The 13862-nt window shown below is 39.5% G+C and overlaps 1 non-coding gene across 1 annotated transcript; it reads left to right on the top strand.

Moving 5' to 3' along the window:
* Positions 1-8971: 8971 nt before the first annotated feature.
* Positions 8972-9078, top strand: LOC145055847 (small nucleolar RNA R71). Its single transcript, XR_013685396.1, has one exon. It is a non-coding gene; the product is annotated as a small nucleolar RNA R71 (small nucleolar RNA).
* The last annotated feature ends 4784 nt before the right edge of the window (positions 9079-13862 follow it).

Here is a 13862-nt window from a genome sequence, read left to right as displayed (position 1 = left end):
CCTTCCATGTTCCACATTTTGGCACTTTTGGTCCCTTTCTTCGAAAATCCTTTATATTGACTGAAAATAACAATTTAAAGTCATAAGTATCATTATTCTAAACAAAAATGTACTTAAATATTGCCTAAAAATAAGTATAAGTATGGCAATATCAAAATACCCCACACTTAGGCTTTGCTTGCCCTCAAGCAAATTTAAACTTAATTCTTAATTACTAGCACCACATAGAACAATTCGACTCTAGTTCAACCATTATGCCAAGACCTCAACGCATGCTTTTGTGTCTAAAATTTTCCTAAAGTACCCCCATACTTTAAATACTCACAATCTTCATAAACACCCACCCACTTTTTCCAAACAATGCTCATTTTATGCAACCCTCCGAATCCATCCTCATAAAACCTTCTTATCCTCAAGGTATTTTTAGTTGAGCAATCTAAGCATACATAATCTAGAATTAATCATTGATACCACTATGGAGCTTCTTTTTGAATTCTTCACTTCCTTGGTAATTTGATCTTTGATTTCTTTGAATTCACCACCTTATTTGAATTGATTTCTGGTATCTTCAACTTTTTGGATTTCTTCAGAATTTTGATCTTTTGATCTTCACTTTATTTGCTCCAAAATTCTTCACACTTTTTTCATAATTCTTTTTTCTTTTTTTCTTTTACATGTAACTCACTTTTTTTTTCACTCATAACCTACATGCTTAAGCAGAGGCGCTCAACCTCAACCTTTATTGGCTAATGATAATAACTTTCCTGGATACATTTTAGGTTTAGGCTGCTAAACATATTGCATCCCTCAAACCAAGCGGGGTTGTGTTTTTGTTCCATGATTTCACTAAAATAAGGGAGGCCACAAATGCACTATAACGTGTATTGGCTCAACTAAACATTTGAACTTTCATCGGATCATCCCACATAATACTAGCAATTATAGCTCTAATTAATATTACTAGATTCAATTATTGAAAATTTTCAAAATTTCCTAGCAATTTATTTTACTTTTTCTACCCCTACCCCACACTTATTTGATACAATGTCCTCATTGTATAAAAATAAATAAAAATTAAAGAAAAGGGAGAAAAAGGAACAGACTCCCCTGGGATAGTGGCGTGAGCATCTCCAAAAGTGTGGAAAACGTGCAATTGGACTTCCAAAAATAGAAACTTGGTGTACAAGTGGTTGAATACGACTCGAAACTTCAATTCTTCAAAGTGGGTATTTGTAAGGAAAAATGTGACAATGATAAATGGGTTACGTCGTGTCAAGTATTTGGCCACGTCGTGATATAGGTTGAAACCGCGAACACCAAAATGCTGAATTTCTTCAAACTGTAAGAGCGCCACGACGTGGCACAAGGATTCCACGTCGTGGAAACTGAGCATCAGCAGAAAATGGCTTATTTGTTTTAGTGACTCTAGCAACTTTGACCAATGGCTAACTGGTTTCAGACGCGTCTATGCAAATATATTTTCCAACGATAACCTCTCTCCTAATATACCCCACACTTATCTTGAATTGTGGGTTCCGACTCACGACTCTAAGCTTCCTTGACTAGACAAACACGACTCGAAAGTTAACCTTTTATGCTCCTTAGAATTCCAATGCTAATCTGAAAAAAATGGACAAACCAAAAGAAAGAAAAAGTAACATCATAGTTTAATAATGTTTTACATCACACACCAAATGCATCATAAAAAAAACTACTTAAAAACAAAACAAAAGAAATAAAATCAATCATCATCTTGATCTTGTGCTCCACTTTGGATTTGCCCCATCATTTTGCGGACGCCATAGCTCCTCCCATGTCGGAAAATAAGGATACTGTGGTGGCATAGAAGATGGTCGGGTCACACCCAAATGCGAATAAATACCCTCAGTAAGCTGGGTATGGTAAATGGCATGCCCCCGTAGATTATTGATGTGCACAAAAGTACTCACTAATTTTAATATTTATAACCTAACAAACTTAACTATCTATGCACTTATAGGCAGTGTACCTAGTCAGATTACAGTATAGCTTGGGTAAGTCGGGTGTCGATCACAGGGAACGGTGTTCTAATTAATTTACTTATTATTAAATTAACCTAATTTATTAACAAATTTAATAAGGGGTTTTATCTGATTTTACAAGATCATATAAACTTAAATCCAATTCAATAAGTAAAAACACACACTCTTGTTTAGATTGAATCCACTTTTCCCTTATGGCTAGCTAACAATTACGGATTACTAAGTTGGTTTTTAATTATATTAGTAATTTAGTTCTATCTTACCAATATTTAACTAATTCATGTCAAACCATGTATGTTCACACATAATTAAACACAGAACTAATTATAGTTGTAAATATGCTATATAAGATTTGTTGTGTAAACGCAATTATGATCACAATTCTCGTTCTCTAGCACAGCTAAACTTTTATTTATTCTAATTATTAACTAAGATTGGTCAATCCTAGCTCTAACAATTCAATGTTCACTAAATTATTAGGTAAACAGGTTCATGCAGTTTAATGGTCACTAAGCTACACAGAACATGTAATTAAGCAATTAGATAAACAAATATTAACATGCTAGGTCATACAAATCAAACACAAGCAAATTTTCACCAACTAAGCTTAATCCATAATCATATAACTATTCATAAGTTCAAAGCTTCATCTAGCTAAACAAGAGTAGCTAGATTCAGCTGCTCATCATAGTAATTAAACTAACACAGCTAAAACTAATGAAAGACATGTTCTAAAAATAAACCTTTACTTCTTTTGGTGTTGAAAACCCTCTTCCAGAACCTTTCTTTCGTTCTTATTCGTCTCCTAGAACTCTTTTTCTTCTGCCAAAAGTCTCTCTTTTCGTAATAATCAGGAGAACTTATATAATCCTTAAAAACTCGTGCCACGTCGTGGCCAGGTTGCGCCACGTCGTGGGCTTCAAGCAATCCGTATCCTTCAAGGAAATCCTCCGCGACGCGATGCTTATCTTCTGGAACACCCATGCGACGTCGTGGGCTTCATCGCCACGTCGTGAATTTAGTTCTTATCGTGAATTTATTATTTTCTTGTCTTCCAAGCCTCCCATGTTCCCCATTTTGTCACCTTTGGTCCCTTTCTTCGAAAATCCTTTGTATTGACTGAAAACAACAATTTAAACTCATAAGTATCATTATTCTAAACATATTATCAATTTATTAATAAAAATGTACTTAAATACTGCCTAAAAATAAGTGTAAATATGGCAATATCAAAATACCCCACACTTAGGCTTTGCTTGCCCTCAAGCAAATTTCAACTTAATTCTTAATTACTAAAACTACACAAAACAATCCGACTCTAGTTCAACCATTATGCCAAAACCTCAACGCATGCATTTGTGTCTAAAATTCTCCTAAAGTACCCCCCCATACTTTAAATACTCACAATCTTCATAAACACTCGCCCACTTTTTCCGAACAATGCTCATTTTATGCAACCCTCCGAATCCATCCGCAGAAAATCTCCTAACCTCAAGGTATTTTTAGTTGAGCAACCTAAGCGTACATAAACTAGAATTACAATTTTTCGATACCACTATGGAGCTCTTTTTTTTGAAATTCTTCAATTCTTTGACATTTGATCTTTAGTTTCTTTGAATTCACCACCTTTGTTGATTTGACTTCTGGTATCTTCAACTTTTTAAATTTCTTAAGAATTTTGATCTTTTGATCTTCACTTTATTTGCTCCAAAATTCTTCACACTTTTCTTTCCGTAATTCTTTCTCTCTTTTTTTTTTTTTTTTTTTTTTTACATGTACCTCTTTTTTTTCACTCAAAACCTACATGCTTAAGCAGAGGCGCTCAACCTCAACCTTTATTGGTTAATGATAATAATTTTCCTGGATACATTTTAGGTTTAGGCTGCTAAACATATTGCATCCCTCAAACCAAGCGGGGTTATGTTTTTGTTCCATGATTTCACTAAAATAAGGGAGGCCACAAATGCACTATAACGTGTATTGGCTCAACTAAACATTTGAGCTTTCATCGGATCATCCCGCATAATACTAGCAATTATAGCTCAAATTATTATTACTAGATTCAATTAATTTTAATTGTAATTTCAAAATTTTCTAGCAATTTACTTTTTCTACCCCTACCCCACACTTATTTCATACAATGCCCTCATTGTATGTATAAAAACAAATCAAAATTAAAGAAAAGGGAGAAAAAGGAACAGACTCCCCTGGGATAGTGGCGTGAGCATCTCCAAAAGCGTGGACAATGTACAATTGGACTTCCAAAAATAGAAACTCGGTGTAGAACTGGTTGAATATGTAAATAAACCACGAACCGAACTCGAAACGTCAATTCGTCTAAGTGTGTATTTGTAAGGAAAAATGTGGCAATGATAAACTGGATCACGTCGTGATATGGGTTGAAACCGCGAACACCAAAAAGCTAAACTACTATAAATTGCAAGAGCGCCACGACGTGGCACAAGGAGTCCACGTCGTGGAAACTGAACCTCAACAGAAAATGACTTGTTTGCTTTATTTACTCTAGCAGCTTTGACCAATGGCTAACTGGTTTCCGACGCTTCTATGCAAATATATTTCCCAACTATAACCTCTCTCCTAATAGACCCCACACTTATCTTGAATTGTAGTTCCGACTCACGACTCTAAGCTTCTTTGACTAGACAAACACGACTCGAAAGTTAACCTTCTGTGCTCCTTAGAATTCCAACGCTAATCTGAAAAATTAGATCAACCCAAAAGAAAAATAAAGTAACATAATAGTCTTAATAAAGTTTTACATCACACACTAAAGTTAACATAAAAAAAACTACTAAAAAACAGAACAAAAGAAATAAAATCAATCATCATCTTGATCTTGTGCTCCACTCGGCCCTGCTCCATCATCTTGCGGACGCCATAGCTCCTCCCATGTCGGAAAATAGGGATACTGTGGTGGCATAGAAGGTGGTCGGGTCACACCCAAATGTGAATAGATACCCTCGGTAAGTTGGGTATGGTAAATAGCATGACCTCGTAGATTATCCAAATACGTTCCCACCCGACTCTGAAAAGGGTCGGTGGGCACTCCCTACACATACTGCGAAGCAGCATGCTGTCGTTCGACCTCTCCTCTAGCCCGCACATTCTGACGCCTCAGCCTGGCTGGTGGCTGCTGTCCCGGCTGCACTTCCTCCTGTTCGTCATCGATCGGTGGTATAACAAAGCGACCCCCGATATTCACCACCGCGCGCATCACACCCAAGACTTGAATGGTCAAGTCCGTGTCCGGGAATCGAGTGAGATTCCTCACAAAGTCATGGGTCAAAATTTGATATGACCTAGCCAGGCGAGTAACCAAATGCCCCCCAATAATCGGGCTCCCAGGCCTAGAATTGGCCGCTTTCTTCCCCATAAACCTTGCCAACATATAAGGCAAATCACAACAAACCCCCGGGGTAATAAGTGTCCATAAATAAAATAGATTCTGGATGGGGACCTTATCACCATGATGCTTGTGATTGATCGAAAACGTGATAAGGCGGTGCAAAAATCGGAAAACAGGATTCCGTATTTGTGACTCACTTAAGTCACGAGTGTTGTACTCATGGTTAGAAATGCCCCGCCAAAACTGCACATCCAAAGTACCCGGAGTAAAATCCTGCACACATCCAAGCAAGAAAGGAATAAAAAATGGAGATTGCGTCTCCACTTCCGTATAGAGCCCCATACGCCAAGCAAACTCCCGAAGACTACACTCACGATATACACCTCCAAGAAGAAACACAAGTGCCCTATTGTAGGTGACATCAAGGGTGCGCTCTTCAAAACAAACTGTAGAGAAAAATTCTACCGACAATTCCCGGAACACAGGTTCGTGAATGGCGAATAAATTCCTCCACCCGTGACAAGTGAACGAAAATTGATCTCCAACATAAGTCTTCGACCAATAACGGTCCAGCTCCACTACCATTCCCACTCTACCAAGCCATCCCCAATCAATAATTGGGGCTATTGCAAACTCCCTATTGTATAACCATCCAAGCCGATTCTCGTAGGTTGTTAGCAACGGTCGGGGAATGTTTTGAGGAAACTGGTATAGAGGATGTATGCTTGCTACATCTATTGGGTCCTCTTCCTGCTGGACAGCTCGTCGTGGTCCCATTCTGCAAACAAAAGCAAAGCAAAGCAGCAAACGAATAACACATTAAAACATATATAAATGGTCTGCCAGAAGTCACGACGTGGCCAGGATGCGCCACGTCGTGGATCACGTCGAACCCAGATTCTGAATCGGTCATGTTTACGTGCGATTTTCATAAAAATAGTTCTTGGGGTTTGTTCCTATGGACTTTTAAATAACATGCAAACTAAAATCGGACACTAGATTCAACCAATTTCGTGAATCATTCAAACCCTAATCACGAAAACTTGAAATTGGAAGAAGTAATTGCAAAATAATGAGTAAAACACATACCAAATGGAGTAATTAGCAAGAACTTGCAATGAATTTGGAAGTATAATAAGAAATTGGCAGTAGGGTTGTGATGTTCCCGTGAGTGCGGCAGTCTTCCAAGTGGGGGATAAGGGGTTTCTCGGTCAAAGGGTTTTAAGCGATTGGTCCCCCCTGATTTTTAAAGGACACGACGTGGCGGGATCTTCCCACGTTGTGGACCTTAAATTTCCTAAGATCGCGAGTTATAGTTTAACCCACGACGTGACTGGCTATGCCCACGTCGTGGGATCTGTCAGATGCCAAATTTTAATAATATTCATCTTATTAACTAATTTCTTTGCAAATCATTATTTAAAGTCCCCTACAGCTATTTCTCTACTAATTACCGGTTTTTAGATGATGAATTGATGTCTTTCCTAATTAAAAAGAAAATAAAAAAAAGAAGAATAAATTGCAAACCAAACTCGGGTTGCCTCCCGAGAAGCGCTTCTTTTTCTTGGAGTCTTGAGCTGGACTCCGTGCCTTCTACGTTGACTCTTCGGAAGAATCTACCACCAGGATCTTTTGTTCCTTGAACCGCCGTTTATAAGCTTGAACTCTCCTTTTATACGCCTTCTTTGAATTTTCTTTTTTAGCTTTTCCATCTTCTTCATGCTTTCGTTTTGTGCCCTTTGTGTGTTCCTTGCTCTCCATAGCGTTCCCCTCTTCTTTCACCACCGGCCTTGTTACTTTTGAAGTGTCTTCCTCTTCATCACTTGTCATTTCCTCGTCCTCTTTGCTCACCCAAGAAGGTGGGTTCTTGTAAGCTATGACTTCAATCAAATACGGAACAGATGCCCTTGGTTTTGTCCTCTTGTCTTGATGAACTACCTTTATCTCTTCTTCCATAAGCTTTTCCAACTCTTTTAGTTCATTCTCCTCATTAATCTTGAACACCTCTTCTTTATCTTCTTGAAAGTCATTTCTTATCCCGAAGACTTCTTGTTCATCCCCAACCCTCAAAGTGAGCTTGGACTCGCGGATATCAACCAGGGCACCAGCAGTGTTAAGCAATGGCCGACCAAGGATTATCGGAACATCCGTGTCTTCTTTCATGTCCAAGACTACAAAATCTATTGGAAAAACAAATTTTCCAATTTTCACCAAAATATCCTCCACTATGCCTCGGGGTTGTGTCACCGAACGGTTTGCCATGTGAATCTTCATTTTTGTAGCCTTCATCTTCCGAATCTCCAATTTTTGATAAAATGAAAAAGGCATTAGATTAATGCTAGCCCCGGAATCGGCTAAAGCATTAACCTTCATTTTATTCCCAAACTCGCATGGAAGAGTGAGGCGTCCAGGATCCCCCATCTTTTCTGGTGTTTCTCCCAACACAACTTTTGAAATTTACTCACTTAGAATCACTGTAGACTGCTTCTTTAATTGCCTTCACGTATCTATCAAGTCTTGTAGTAATTTCTGGTTCTCGGAAGCTTTGGATAAGGACTCAACAAAGGGAGTATTAATTGGAATCCCTTTCACATGCTTCACAAACTCTAAATGTTCCTTCTCCAGTTGACTAAGTGTTGCACGGGTGGGAAATGGCATAGGTGGATGATAATCTGGAATAGGCTCAAAAGATTTTTGCTCAGACTTGCGCCACGTCGTGGCCAGAGGTGTGCCACGTCGTGGCGAGCCTGGTTCAGCATTCTCTCCATTTTCGATTCTTGATTTCTTGGGCTGCTGCGGTTGTTCTTCCAACGCCTCCAGGAACTCGGATATTGTATCTTCTTCAGTATCGATGGCCATTACGTGAGATTGGGCTTTTACTTCGGGATTCTTCGGGGACAATTTTTCATGGACTAAAGTGGCTAGTTGACCAAATTGTACTTCAAGGTTATGGATGGAGGCTTGCTGGTTTTTTATCAATGTTTGTTGTTCCATGATAGCGGAATCCGTGGCATCATGTCTCTTTTCCGAAGTCTCCATAAACTTCATCAAAATGGTCTCTAGGTCGGGTTTCTTCTCGATTGGTGGCTGCTCCTTTTGGTAAAAGCCTCGACCTGTCTGCCTATACTTCTCTTCTTTTTGCTTTTTATACTCTTCATATGGCAGCCACTCCCTCTTTGGTTTCATCCAGTCGTCATCAAACTTATCCCCACTAGAGTAGCACACTTGAGCTTTTCTGTTCCCAAACTCATCCATATTGCAGTCCTTGGTCAAGTGTGGACCACTGCATCGCTCGCACCCCACTCTTATAGCATGTATCAACTGGTCCATTTGTGTTATCCGGCGATCCATGTTATTTAGCATGGCCATGACATCTGCAATGTCTTCAATTTTGGCCCCTCCACCGCCTTTACTTCCGTCTTGCCTCGGGTTATGGTATTCGCGGGAGTGTTTCGCGAATTCTTCGATGAGCTCCTTGACTTCCCTTGGATTTTTCTTTGTCAATGGTCCTTGAGAATCAAGGAGTTGTCTTGTCATTACATTGACCCCATCATAAAAGATTGACATCTCTTGCTGCACATTTAGGTCATGTTGAGGGCAATTTCTGAGTAAGCCCTTGTACCGCTCCCATGCTTCGTATAGTGACTCCCCCGGTTGTTGCTCGAAGTTGGATATCGCCTTCTTGAGTTTGGCTATCTTGGATGGCGGGCAGAACTGGTCCAGGAATTGCTCACGCATTTGAGCCCAAGTGGTGATTGTACCTGGTGGGAGTGCTTTTAACCATTCCTTAGCATCTCCTTTGAAAGTGATGGGAAGCATCCTAATCAAGACTGTATTTCTGGTGACATTTGGGACATTGAAGTAATCCGAAATGTCGTTGACTTCGTCTAGATGCTTAAAAGCATCCTCATGATCCTTCCCGAAAAATGGGATGTCCTTTAGTGCTGTCAATATGTGTCCCTTCAGCTCAAATGTGGCGGTGGCAGGAATTGCGGGTTGGACAAACCCAGGACCCATATCATCTCGGATCCGCTTTTTGTATGCTCCCATGGACATTTCTTCAATCGCTGCCATCTCGTTCCTTGGCTCGTTCTCGGGTTCACTTGTGTGTTCTTCAAATTCTGGCTCGGTATCGCTTTCGGACTCGGTTCGCACGGGTGTGTGATCCAAATGTTCAAGATTGCTCTTGTGCTTTGCTGATGAACTGGACTCTCCTGTCTTCTTTCCCGACTTCCTAGAAAAGGCTGACTTCAATTCTTGCAAGGGCGTCTTTTTCTTGTGAAGTGCAGATTCGGGGTCTTCCAGTGGTGGCACCAATTGTGTGTTTGAGCTTCTAGTCATGAATTCCTGCAACTTGCTAAACTAAAACGTAAAACTAAACTAAAATAAGAAAAACTAACTACCAACTAAAGAAAAAATTAAAAATTTTGCCTGTCCACGTCGTGGCAAGTATGTGGCCACATCGTGGACTCTGTAAAAAAAAATTTATTTTGCTGAAAAATTAACTTTTTGTGGCTGTGACTCCACAAGGAGGATCGATTAATTTAATGCAAATAAATAAACTAAAAACTAAGCCGTTCCCCGGCAACGGCGCCAAAAACTTGATATGCACAAAAGTACTCACTAATTTTAATATTTATAACCAAACAAACTTAACTATCTATGCACTTATAGGCAGTGTATCTAGTCAGATTACAGTATAGCTTGGGTAAGTCGGGTGTCGATCACAGGGAACGATGTTCTAATTAATTTACTTACTATTAAATTAATCTAATTTATTAACAAATTTAATAAGGGGTTTTATCTGATTTTACAAGATCATATGAACTTAAATCCAATTCAATAAGTAAAAACACACACTCTTGTTTAGATTGAATCCACTTTTCCCTTATGGCTAGCTAACAATTACGGATTACTAAGTTGGTTTTTAATTATATTAGTAATTTAGTTCTATCTTACCAATATTTAACTAATTCATGTCAAACCATGTATGTTCACACATAATTAAACACAGAACTAATTATAGTTGTAAATATGCTATATAAGATTTGTTGTGTAAACGCAATTATGATCACAATTCTCGTTCTCTAGCACAGCTAAACTTTTATTTATTCTAATTATTAACTAAGATTGGTCAATCCTAGCTCTAACAATTCAATGTTCACTAAATTATTAGGTAAACAGGTTCATGCAGTTTAATGGTCACTAAGCTACACAGAACATGTAATTAAGCAATTAGATAAACAAATATTAACATGCTAGGTCATACAAATCAAACACAAGCAAATTTTCACCAACTAAGCTTAATCCATAATCATATAACTATTCATAAGTTCAAAGCTTCATCTAGCTAAACAAGAGTAGCTAGATTCAGCTGCTCATCATAGTAATTAAACTAACACACCTAAAACTAATGAAAGACATGTTCTAAAAATAAACCTTTACTTCTTTTGGTGTTGAAAACCCTCTTCCAGAACCTTTCTTTCGTTCTTATTCGTCTCCTGGAACTCTTTTTCTTCTGCCAAAAGCCTCCCTTTTCGTAATAATCAGGAGGACTTATATAATCCTCAAAAAACCCGCGCCACGTCGTGGCCAGATGTGCCACGTCGTCGGCTTCAAGCAATCCGTATCCTTCAAGGAAGTCCTCCGCGTCGCGATGCTTATCTTCTGGAACACCCATGCCACGTTGTGGGCTTCATCGCCACGTCGTGAATTTAGTTCTTATCGTGCATTTATTATTTTCTTGTCTTCCAAGCCTCCCATGTTCCCCATTTTGTCACCTTTGGTCCCTTTCTTCGAAAATCCTTTGTATTGACTGAAAATAACAATTTAAACTCATAAGTATCATTATTCTAAACATATTATCAATTTATTAATAAAAATGTACTTAAATACTGCCTAAAAATAAGTGTAAATATGGCAATATCAATTATCCAAATATGTTCCTACCCGACTTTGAAAAGGGTCGGTGGGCACTCCCTACACATACTGCGAAGCAGAAAGCTCTCGCTCGACTTCACCTCTAGCCGTACATTCCGACGTCGCGGTCTGGCTGCTGGTTGCTGTCGCAGCTGTACCTCCTCCTGCTCGTCATCTATCGGCGGTATAACAAAAAGACCCCCGATATTCACCACCGCTCGCATCACACCCAAGACTTGAATGGTCAAGTTTGTGTCCGGGAATCGAGTAAGATTCCTCACAAAGTCATGGGTCAAAATATGATATGACCTAGCCAGGCGAGTAACCAAATGCCCCCCAGTAATCGGGCTCCCAGGCCTAGAATTGGCCGCTTTCTTTCCCATAAACCTCGCCAACATATAAGGTAAATCACAGCAAACTCCCGGGGTAATAAGAGTCCATAAATAAAACAGATTATGAATGGGGACCTTATCACCATGATGCTTGTGATTTATTGAAAAAGTGATAAGACGGTGCAAAAATCGGAAAACAGGATTCCGAATTTGTGACTCACTCAAGTCACGAGTGTTGTACTCATGGTTAGAAATTCCCAGCCAAAACTGCACATCCAAAGTACCCGGAGCAAAATCCCGCACACATCCAAGCAAGAAAGGGATAAAAAACAGAGATTGCGTCTCCACTTCCGTATAGAGCCCCATACGCCAAGCAAATTCCCGAAGACTACACTCACGATATACACCCCCCAAACGAAACACAAGTGCCCGGTTGTAGGTGACATCAAGGGTGCGTTCCTCGAAGCATACGGTAGAGAAAAACTCTACCGACAATTCCCGGTACATGGGTTCTTAAATGGCGAATAAATTCCTCCACCCGTGACAAGTGAAAGAAAATTGGTCCCCTTCATAAGTCTTCGACCAATAGCGTGTTAACTCTGCGACCATTCCCACTCCACCAATCCATCCCCAATCGATAATTGGAGCTATTGCAAACTCCCTATTATATAACCATCCAAGCCGATTCTGGTAGGTAGTTAGCAACGGTCGGGGAATGTTTTGAGGAAACTGGTATAAGGGATGTATGCTTGCTACATCTATCGGGTTTTCCTCCTGCGGAACAGCTCGTCGTGGTCCCATTTCTATATACACAAGCAAACCAAAGCAGCAAACAACCAACACATTAAAACATATTAAATGGGTCTGCCAGAAGTCACGACGTGGCCAGGCTATGCCACGTCGTGGGCCGCATCGCAAACAGATTCTGAATCGGTCTTTTTACAAGCGATTTCTACAAAAAATAGTGCTTGGGGTTTGTTCCTATGAACATTTAAATGACATGCAATCTAAAATCAGCCACTAGATTCAACCAATTTCGTGAATAATACAAACCCTAACCATGAAAACTTGAAATTGGAAGAATTACTACAAAATAATGAGTAAAACACGTACCAAATAGATTAATTGGCAAGATCTTGCAAGGAAATTGGAAGTAGAATAAGAAATTAGCTGTGGGGTTATAATGTTTCTGTTTGTGCGGGAGTCTCCAAGTGGGGAATGAGATTTCTCGGTCAAAGGGTTTTAAGCAATTGGTCCCCCCCCTGATTTTTAAAGGCCACGACGTGGCTGGCTATGCCCACGTCGTGGAAACTACCAGATGCAAAACTTTAATAAAGTTTATCATATTAACTAATTTCTTTGCATATCATTGATTATTTAAAGTTCCCTACAGCTAATTCTCTACTAATTACCGGTTTTTAGATGATGAATTGATGTCTTTCCTAATTAAAAAGAAAAAAATTTAAAAAAAAATGCAAACCAAACTCGGGTTGCCTCCCGAGAAGCGCTTCTTTTTCTTGGATTCTTGAGCTGGACTCTGTGCCTTCTACGTTGAATCTTCGGAAGAGTCTACCACCAGGATCTTTTGTTCTTTGAACCGCCGTTTGTAAGCTTGAACTCTCCTTTTGTACGCCTTCTTTGAATTCTCCTTTTTAGCTTTTCCATCTTCTTCAAGCTTGCGTTTTGTGCCCTTCGTTTGTTCCTTGCACTCCATAGCATTCTCTTCTTCTTTCACCACTGACCTTGTTACTCTTGAAGTGACTTCCTCTTCATCACTTGTCATTTCATCGTCCTCTTCGCTCACCCAAGAAGGCGGGCTCTTGTAAGCTATGACTTCAATTACATACAGAACAGATGCCCTTGGTTTGGTCCTCTTGACTTGATGAACTGCCTTTATCTCTTCTTCCATAAGCTTTTCCAGTTCTTCTAGTTCATTCTCTTCATTAATTGTGAACGCCTCTTCTTTATCTTCTTGAAAGTCATCTTTTATCCCAAAGACTTCTTGTTCATCTCCAACCCTCAAAGTGAGCTTAGACTCGCGGATATCTACTAGGGCTCCAGTAGTGTTAAGCAATGGCCTGCCAAGGATTATTGGAACATCCGGATCTTCTTTCATGTCCAAGACTATAAAGTCTATTGGAAAAACAAATTTTCCAATTTTTACCAAAATATCTTCCACGATGCCGCAGGGTTGTGTCACCGAACGATTTGTCATGTGAATCT

Source organism: Lactuca serriola, chromosome 5, assembly GCF_051521515.1.
Source record: "Lactuca serriola cultivar US96UC23 chromosome 5, Lser_US96UC23_V15, whole genome shotgun sequence".
Classification (NCBI taxonomy): domain Eukaryota; kingdom Viridiplantae; phylum Streptophyta; class Magnoliopsida; order Asterales; family Asteraceae; genus Lactuca; species Lactuca serriola.
This window is presented reverse-complemented; position numbering and strand designations above follow the sequence as displayed.